Source organism: Anopheles coluzzii, chromosome 3, assembly GCF_943734685.1.
Source record: "Anopheles coluzzii chromosome 3, AcolN3, whole genome shotgun sequence".
In the NCBI taxonomy this organism is placed as follows: domain Eukaryota; kingdom Metazoa; phylum Arthropoda; class Insecta; order Diptera; family Culicidae; genus Anopheles; species Anopheles coluzzii.
Window position 1 is genome coordinate 82,207,442 of NC_064671.1, and position 10,422 is coordinate 82,217,863.

The 10,422-nt window shown below is 40.0% G+C and overlaps 2 non-coding genes across 2 annotated transcripts; both read left to right on the plus strand.

Moving 5' to 3' along the window:
- The first annotated feature begins 4,009 nt into the window (after window positions 1-4,009).
- On the plus strand, window positions 4,010-4,081 carry Trnaq-cug (transfer RNA glutamine (anticodon CUG)). Its single transcript has one exon. It is a non-coding gene; the product is annotated as a tRNA-Gln (tRNA).
- A 3,213-nt stretch (window positions 4,082-7,294) lies between these two features.
- On the plus strand, window positions 7,295-7,367 carry Trnav-aac (transfer RNA valine (anticodon AAC)). The gene has a single exon. It is a non-coding gene; the product is annotated as a tRNA-Val (tRNA).
- The last annotated feature ends 3,055 nt before the right edge of the window (window positions 7,368-10,422 follow it).

The following is a 10,422-nucleotide window of genomic DNA, read 5'->3' on the forward strand; positions in this document are numbered from 1 at the left end:
CGTGTTGTGTGTGTGTGTGAGGTGGTGTTTCGTGCACGGTCATGTGGTTGCTCGGATCATGCAGTTCCAGTGTGGTGGAGAGACAGATTGGCGTGTTTTGTTGCATGTTGGCTGGTGAGCACCGCCGCTTCTTTCCTCTAGCGCGATGTGTTTACTACGATCGCATAATGAGGATTGATTACACAGTGTGGTACTAGCCTAGAGCTTGGTTTTTTGTGAGGGATAGGTTGAATTTGACAGTTGCTAGATGCTAAATGCTAGATGCGGTTGTGCTGCGGTGTGAGTAATGGGAGACTATTATTGTTGTCTATTCCAGTGCTCGGCTTGGATGGATTGAGCCAAAATATTTAAAATAGATTGCACAAAGGGATAGGATGATATCACAAAGGAATTCCCTTTTCTTGGATTATTTGTATCTTTTCTTTAACTCATAAAAGCAATTCTACATATTTTTAGATAGATTTTAGACGATGACATGATGATGACCATTATCATAGTCATGGAATTTAGATACAAGGTGATGCCACTTTAATATGATGTCGTATAATACGCTGTATTTACAAAACAATTTATCTTTTAAGAGTCTGAGAAAGCATACCTAGCAACTAGTTAGAAGTGGTTTGTTAGGCTTACAAGAGAATTGTTCATGAGGAAATCGTTAAGGATGGATAATAAGAATCGAAGCTTGATGAAAATCCTGCAAAAGCGTGTCAAGAGGTCGCAAAGACTCATGAGGTGTCTCAGTAAATTATAATTAATCGATTAAATCGAATTGAAGCATTAGTGGGTTGATAGGAGTTTTTTTTTTATTATTATTCGTACGAGTACCTAAAGTTATTCTGGATGACTCATGTATGGTCGTAAATTGGTCTTAAATAGTACCGCACATTGGCACAGCCGTTTTTGCAACATTGTGAAATGAAAGCATATTCGCTTTCAGCACTTGGTTTTGCATGAACATAATATTGTACCTTGAAAAGTTGTATTCTGCATTTAATAGGGAGTTTTGACACAACAATTTTTAATTTCAACAACCTTCTTCAATGTTCGAATAATCTGGTTATGAAAAAAAAACGAATAATCTGGTTATGACTCTTTGGATTTTGTGAAATTTTGATTAAAAAATCCCAAAAATATGTTTTTTTTTCTAAATCCCCCCTTTGGGAGAATTCCTTCCGGTTGAAAACCGCTGAGTTAGAATGATTCAAAGTGTGGGGATTTGGATGCCATATGAGCTGAATGTAAGAGACGATCTAAGTCATTACTTCGCCAGTGAATATCCATATAGGTGGCATCTCTAATAAAAAGCAATAAGAAATATTGATAAAAACTAATAACTAATAAATAAGTATTGTTTTACCAATAAGATTCAAATCTGATCTCTTATTGGTGAAAACCATGATGATCTTGTTGGTAAAAACCAATATCATGGTAATTTGGATAACCATTGGTACTGGTTATCCAATTAAATCAATTAAAAACACAATGAATAAATTTGTATTGCTCAAAATTGATTTTTAGCAAGGTGTGACTATATAGCGATACAATTAGTCTAGAACTCAATTCAAAAAAGTAATTAATGAATGTAAAAATGTATGATATACAGTTTTACAATGCTTTACTCACGTTTGTTGGCATTCTGCTTACAGCAATAGCATTCTTATTACAGGCTACCCTTATCTTTCCGGAATGAAATATACTCTATTCTCCCTCCGTTAAAACACCGTTTTAATCAATAGGAACTGTAATTGCAAATTCGTGTACCTTCTGCAAACCTCTTCAGCCCCTATACCATACCCTGCGTCAGTGCATGATACACATTATAATATCTTAAGTACCAATCGGGTTGCCATCTTATATATGAAACAAATGTCACCAGAAACTCCCGTTTTGTTCACAGCACACACGTAAAACACACCATCCAGAAGTTTTCGACTCGATTTCGATCGTACGCTCTTCTCTCCCGTGCGCTATTAATTGCCCATGGAGGAAGGAGATACGAAATCCTTCGAGCACATACGTATAAATGGGTACGGTTACACCTTCTGTTTCATTTCTCAAATAATCTTTTGACAGGTAATAAATTTTCTCATCCACCAGGCCCATCACTTCCACCAGACAAATGCCGAATACGCGCGCGTACGTTTCAAAGGACATGCTTCCGCCGCCCATGCTATACACCTTGCGTTTTTAATTGCGTCGGCATCTTTGGAAAGACATTTTCCGTATCCCATTCGTATCCTGCACGGGCTCTCACGAGACTGTTTTCCGTTGGGAAGTTCGGATGGGTGAGGGGTCCGGGATGCACATTTAAGCGACCACACGTATCACCCAAGACGTTTGCGAAGAGGGTGAGTGGGTTGTGTAAGATTTTAAGCTCATTTGAATTGTTGTGGCAGAAGTAATTTGCCATTATTGCCATTATTCGAGTTTTGTCGAGTGGTAGAGTGGTGGTTGGACGAATTTTATCGCTCGCCTGCATATCTGTCTTGCGGATGGACGGTAGTAGAGCGAGAAAAACAAAACGTGCGATTGGGAAGATGGTCTCTCACCTTTCCAAGTATCTTCCACCGCAAGCGATACCAAACGATAACGATGATGATGCTTACGCTGTTCGTTTTCGCTGTTGCCGAATGTACACCACCACAAAGGGAAGCTGCCTTTTATGTTCCAAGTTCTAAGTCGTTTGAAGGGCTGGAGCTGTGCCGGTGTCAGGCACTGCTGATACTAAGCACCGTAACAACGTAGCAGTTTAATGGTTATTGATACACGGCAAAAGGGCGGAGCTGCTGCCGTTTAGCTCTAGTGTTTGTGTGTGTGGTACGGTTTTAATCCATTATGGTGCTCTGTTTGTTTTAATGTTTTCTTTTCTGTGAGCAGTAAATCGAAGGTATTTATTTTATAGACAGCAAGCTCCAATAGTCTAACCTCACTGTGTGTTGCCTTCTAACGTTCTTCGACTGACCAACTTCGACGTTGTGGTCAGCTGTGGACGCCCCCGGAGAGCAGCAGGGGAATGATTTACGGGCCCCATCTAGTGGGGGCTCGAAAAACGGCCCAAAAACGAAGTTCGGTTCTCCAGTGTTGCCAGGGATTAGCATTCGGCCGAGATTCCCTGACCGTGCCGGCGTTGGGAAGTAAATTCCACCCCGTTAAAGTAGGATGAAATTAAATGAGCGAACAAAAAACCCTCCGAAACGATCACGGGTGTGGGATTTGGGCGGTGAGAGATCGGGACGGTACGCCACCATGTAACCACGTACACACACACCGAGTCCAAAGTCGTCGCATTTATTGTGATTACCTTAATGAGTCCGTATTATCTATCGTAAATTATTTTATGACTACCTATTAATGCCATCCACTGCCGTTCTGTTTCCCGAACGGTTTCTTTTAGGCTCCGCTTCGCTGTGTTCCTTGCACCGACTTCTTCACATTGCCGGGGAGAAGGTTCCCGGGTGCTTCGATCCACCGGAGCATTGTGGTCTTCTTTAGATCGTTTGAAGTTCCAGGCAACCAATTAGCCATCGGAAGCGTTATGGAACCGTACATACGCTGCATGACGTTCCTCGTCGCCGCCCGTTCAGGGCAATAAAAACCTCATCGGATTGGTTTCGGGGGCGACCGATGTATTTTCGATTTTCGGCAAAAGTAATCGAGAATCAATTCCTTAATTAATGCAATCGTCGTTTTGCTCTCTCCACTGCAGCAGATAAGCCACATTTTGCTCGCTGCTAGTGGGCCTCTAGGTGGGCGTGATTATTGCGGGGTTGTGGTGAGTCATCGCTGCAATTGTGGATTGAATTGGGAACCATTTTTCTCTCTTGTTGCTTTTCCGACTATGTTACGATGTGCCGGTATACGTCATTGCGCGATAAGGTATGATTGCGATTGCAAGAGGGAAGGGATTTACTATCGACCGAGCGGCTTAGCGAAATGATGATTGCAGGTGAAGCGAAGATTAGGGTTGGCTCTACCAGCGCGCTATAATCGTCAGCTAGCATCAACGGGTTCTATGGTGTAATGGTTAGCACTTTGGACTCTGAATCCAACGATCCGAGTTCAAATCTCGGTAGAACCTCTTCCGCAAGCAATCTTTTTTATGTAGGTAAAGTATTGCAGCAATTGGTTTGTAATAATTAATGTATTGTTGTAGCAAACATTAACACCATTAAATGCTCAATTGCCTTCAAGAAAGATGATCATTGATCTCATCTACCATAGAAATCATACAAGCACTTACTTGCAAAATAAAGAAATACGTTAAAATGTGTTCTATTACAGGGTTTTCGAGGATTATATAGACATGTTCAGCGAGTTGTAGATTCGTTCAGTCATATAATAGACTCTTTCAGCGAGATATAGAATTGTTCGGAAGTAGGCGTAGACATGTTCGGTTATATGTAATGTAGAGATGTCACTTTCGTACCCCTTGGACTGCAGCTTGGATCATTCTCATCAGGAGGTAAACAAACAGTTTTCGAAAAAATAAGCTTTTTTCAACTAATTTATGTATTAAACAGCTTGGGGAATGATTATTAGCTACTTTTAGGACTTTTCAGAATGAAAAATTGAACCCTGCGGCACAGTGTGTAAACAAAACAAATGACAGCACTGCAGAATCGCTGAACATGTCTACGCCTACTTCCGAACAATTCTATATCTCGCTGAAAGAGTCTATTATATGACTGAACGAATCTACAACTCGCTGAACATGTCTATATAATCCTCGAAAACCCTGTATTTGTTATAATTGCGCATCTCTTCAGATTATTTGTTGTCCCAAAATTGTCAAATTATCACCATTTTTTGACGTATTAGTTAAGCTTTGCAAGGGAAACGATCGTTAATATTTAAAATGGTTATTGTGAGTGTCTGAATTATCAAGAATCAAGCATTAAATTAATTTTCTGACAAGTTTAACATCATCAGTAAAATTCCATTTCAACACTATGAATAAATGTAAGTGAAGAAAAAGAAGTTGGAGAATATACTCATGGGTTTGAAACAAGTGCTCTTGGTGTTGAGGTATCTTGAAAACCTGTGTAGTAAGGTAGTTCCCAGGTAGTATCCAAGATACGCGGTACCTTCTTTATACGCGGTTTCGGCTAATTTAAATTTGACAGTTCCTTAAGCAAATTGAACTGATTTAACATTTTAATAGTCAAATGGAAAAGAAATTCCCTTTTGGTTGAATTCCATACATACATTTCATGAAGATATAAAATTGTAATAATTAATAAGAATCAGAATCATATGAAATAAGACATTTAGTGACTAAACCCTATCATTACATGCTAAATTACACAAAAATTAGTGTTTTTTTGGTTGGAAACAGGGAAATTCGAGATACGTGGTTTATCTTGGTCCACATTAAGAGCGTACTTTGAAGATATCTAGTAATTAATAATGAATTAAATTGAGACGATAAATAAACGGGTTCGAAGAAGAATGTCAAAATTCTAACACAGCAAAAGAATATTTTGTGTTTTATAGCAGAGACCTATAGAAAAATAACTTGGATTATGTTTTAGATTTAAAATTTAAGGGATCCAAGGTGTTGTCTCTGCAAGATGAATTGTTTCTTTAAGATAAAACGGTTCCGTGATGTCCCATAAAATGTGTCCCTCGTAGATTATTCCATTCCTAACGCGAATTTCTTAAAGTTGTACATGCGTTTTGGCGACCTACATTCACCAACACTTAATGTCAATCATATTTCAACACTGGATGGTTTGTATACTCCATACCAATAAGTTGAATTAGTTTCTCTCAGAACAATTCGTTGAAGATTCATAGTAGAGAGATACTTCACTGTATTTTCAAGCTTTATTGGAATGTTCAATAATTTATTCCTCCTTCTATTACTTCATCTGCAAAAACGATTAAATAATTGACGTCAATTTCTTGAAATTTTCTACTAAAAATCTCATCTTCTAGCGACTAAAGTATTGCTAGACATTCTAGACATAATTACCCTTTTATTTCTTTAAAGGATTATTTCTCGAGCATCCTTCATCGTGGTCGTAAGAGCTATTGCACTTGATCGCTACTTTCAAAACAATAATGGCTGCATTTCAATATGGTTGCCGGTATGGTGCAAGAAAAAAGAAAGAAACAACAAACCTTAACATCAAGCGTTTGTGCAATAAATTGATAATCCCTCGGTCGTACCACCATTCGCAATCTGGTTCGGGGCACGCTCACAGTTCAGGGACACGGGGGGCTGTCGTACAGTGACGATTGCTGCCCGGTTGGTTGGTTTGTTGGTCGGTTTTTGCTTCCGCTCTATACTCACTGGCAGTCGCGACGATGATAACCGGTTACAGAAGTTCTCAGACCGGCAGGCAGGAGCAATCTACGCCCGATCCGATTCGAACCGGTATCACCAATCGTACCAAAGCCTGATAACACGTTTAAAGGGAAAAGAGCAAAGTCGTTTAGCAGTAAAATATGGCCGAGCAATGGATGGTTTGATTAGTGTATAAGGGTTTTTTTTTTGCAAATGCTCTCGAGGGTCAGCCGAGGAGGTCGCAATCGCAAGACAATAAAGGATTCCTCCACATCCGTCCATGGGTCGCGCCAGACGATTACGTCAGTGCGATTGAATTATAATTGCTCGCTTTAATGGCCACTGATAACGGTGAGGAGTGGGAATCGTTTATTGGAGTTATGTGCTTTACAGGAATGGCAATTGAGAGTTTGCGGCTGGTTCATACAAAATGCAATATATTAATCTAAAATAATGAGCAACTGTAACGCACCTTTTCACCATTCTTCAACACAGCGTCCTACAATACTTATCATCGTTTTCGGTTTTTTTGCGTCACAGACTCCTTCAAAGCTGTTGTTTGTTAACAATATCTGGCTTATTCTTGACATGTTTTGTTGCGTTTGCATCCCACATCACGACGACACGAGGCTTGCCAAATTTGACCCGGCGTGTTTGCGATAATGCAAGAATTTCGGCGCAAAAATATGACGCAACCGAGGGATCGTGTTGAATCAGTCGACTATCAAGCCGATTATTCGCCCGGCGAGTGGCACTTCTGGTTCTCTCTCTCGAGTCAAGTGTGCACGGCATTCTATTCCTGGTTCGATACGGGCTCTACGGCGGAGGTCGGGATTTGCGTTGGGTTCGCGGCAATCGTAGGATGAAGAAGTCAAGAAGAGCGTTGTAGTAGTATTTTTGTAATGTGCGGTGGCGAGTTTGTTTTTAATTTCTTCGTAGCGAAACATGCTTTTGCACCGCAATAGGTGAGGAGTTAAGCTCCCGCTAATAGAAAATCCAGCTGTTTCCGTGGTGTAGTGGTTATCACATCCGCCTAACACGCGGAAGGCCCCCGGTTCGATCCCGGGCGGAAACAGAGAACCTTTTTTGTGTTTGTGTCTTTTGTTTAAAAGGCAGCAACAAGTCTGTGATGGAGGAATTTTTCACCGGAAGGTAATTGTTTGAAGCTATAATAATGATTTTTGGTTTCGATTTCCAACTTGAAAAACATTATTCAACGCTTGCGATATGTTTTTCAACAGCTCTGTCGTTCAATATACATGACAGCTGTTGAAATACATCGTCCGAGCATTGAGTAATGCCGTCAACATTGTAAATTGATCCGAAAAACATAGTAAAATCCATATACCTGAAATAATTATTTTAAAAAATGTACAGCGAATGAAGCAACCACCTAAAACATGATCCCAATTCGATACAAAATTACTTTAAAAACTACGTCAAAAACTGAAGAACATAACTAAATAAACAAAGGAATAGACATAACAATTCTTAAGAAAAACATAGGCAAAACACGGAAACTATTATAACCATAAAGAATACAAATACAAACAAATACAAACAAATACAAGTCTGACAACATTCTTCGTGTTAAACATTCGTGTACATAACATTTACTGTCATTTGGATAATAAGCATAATAAAACAACCAAAATACTGTTAATATAAAATAACAAACAAATAACCAATCATCACTACATAAAAGAAGCTCTATCCCTTATCAAATAAGCTAAGATTGCATGAAAAATATAAAAAAAAGTCGTTACAGCAATATGGAAAACAGAAAATAAAAAAAACACGTATGAAAAAAATAATAACGTAAGAAGGGAATGAAAGTATACAGAGTAATAAAATAACGATAATGATATTTGTATTTAAAAAGTCAGAAATACTTCAATTTCAATGCTAAGTTATGAAAATGAAAAATGATTAAGTATATCGGATAGATAGAAAACTATAAAGAAACAATATATTAATGAACACAAGTAAGACATGAGAAAGCGATCATCAAAACTAATACTAATACGTAAGAAGATTCAAAGATGAAGAAGGAAGAGAATAAAGAGAATAAAAAAGCAATTATGTCAACGTAACAAAGCAAAAAGAAACAAATGCAATGTTAAAGAATCTTAAAAATAGAATTACAGTGAACCCTCTCTTATTTGACACCTCTCCAATTTGAAAAACCTCTCTTATTTGAACATTTTGCACAGTCCCTTGATTTCCAGTACATTTTTGTTCCTCTAATTTGGAAAACCTCTGAAATCTGTGTCCCTCTTATTTATGTATGGTGTTGCCATGGTTATTGAATGATGTATGCTCAAATTGGCAATCCTGTTCGCAGTTTCCTATAGCAACAGTTAAGGCTGCATACTAAATGTTCTGTCTCTTTCTTGTTTGGAAGGACCTTTCATTCACTTTCCACCTCTGTAATTTGAAAATCTCTCTTATTCGACAGTCCCATCGCCTCTCAAATAAGAGAGGGTTCACTGTATGTCAACGTAACAAAGCAAAAAGAATCAAATGCAATGTTAAAGAATCTTAAAAATAGAATTTTACAGGTACACACCAACAAATGAAAAAGATTAAAATTATAGTAAAAAATCACTTTTACAAGCACAAGATCCTTTACATCGCTTCCGTGTCTCTGTTAAAATGTAATACTTTTAGCATCACTTGAACTTTACTTTTATCATTACATCTTATTCACTCAAGGACAACCTAAAATCCACCGTGTGCTTCTGGATAAGTAGATACGAAAACAGAGCTACAAAACCAAGACAATTCACAGTTCTTTCGCCAAGCACTTTGTCACCCAACCGTGTACGGCTAAGCTTACCTATTGTTAATCAAAAACAAACCTCCTTTCCCCTTTCCTACACAGGCGTACGCGAAAACAAAGCGCACAGTTGAAGCAACATACCACCGAACAAGAGGAAAATCCTGTCCAGCGGGCTAATACACACGATTCCGCTGGAGGGTAGGGAAGACTGCAACGCGACCAACCCAAAATGTCACCCCGAGCTGAGGTCGCTAAAATCAACACGCACACACATGCTGAATTCCAGCTGGCAATACATGTGCTCCGTTCACCTGGCCAGGATGGCGCGGTCCTGCTGTTAAGCAATGTAAGTGGTTGCACGTCCTTTTGCGAAACACAAAAGGGTGCTGCTGGCGGTTTGGTGTGTAATTGGGCTTGATTAAACGTTTTGCTATACACAAAGGTTGGGCGCGCCCGCCCCAGTGGCCCAACAACGGTGATGAGATGGTCCCCGAACTACGCGCAATGGATCCGCTCGTCCGGAACTAATCACACCAAGCATAGATTTGATGTAACTATTTTGTGCGCACAATGTTGATTCAAGAGTTTCTTTGCATTCCTTTTTACCGTTTTTCTTCCTTTCTGATTAGCAATACTACGCAGTTAGCGGCCGAGAAAAAGGCCAAGGAGCACATCCTTTGTTGGCTTTATACAGAGTTCTCTCGTTTTCTGGAAGTCGTCATGGGCGCTAGCATTTTAATAGCACGCATGTTTATTTATGCTTCCCGGTTTTCCCGGATTGCGTACGGGGAGATCAGGTTCCAATTTTTCGGCTCCTGCATCCTGGGCAAATGACGACAGGCGTGCGAAAGGGAGAAATAAAAATGTCAATTAAAATCATGCAAGAATGTTGCCAAGGTAACGGGGGGGGTTAAAGCTCATCACACACACGCCGCCATTCGTGGAAGGAAGATGCGTCGTGGTTTGCCGTGGTTCCCTCCGTTCTTTTACAGGATTTTCGCCCCATGCCAAACGGTGCTGGAAAGCCACATCAAGAGGAATTGGTTTATTCGTCGCCCCGAAAGATGGCTTCACGGTGGCCGTGTATGGCCAGGTGTGTAGGGAGAGAGACAGAGAGTTAATCGCCCTCCGTCATCGATGATGCGCGGCTTTGCGAACGCGTGTTTCCCTGCAGATCCCATACCGACACAACCAAGGGCAGTGAGCAAACAGGAACGGCACCGGCTTCCCATTCGCTCCCTCTGGTTGGTAGAGGTTTACCGAAAGGATTAGCGCTCCAACACTCGCTTCAAAGGCTTGCTGCGTAACTGCTACCGTTGCACGATTGCGATGTATGAAGGAGAAATGG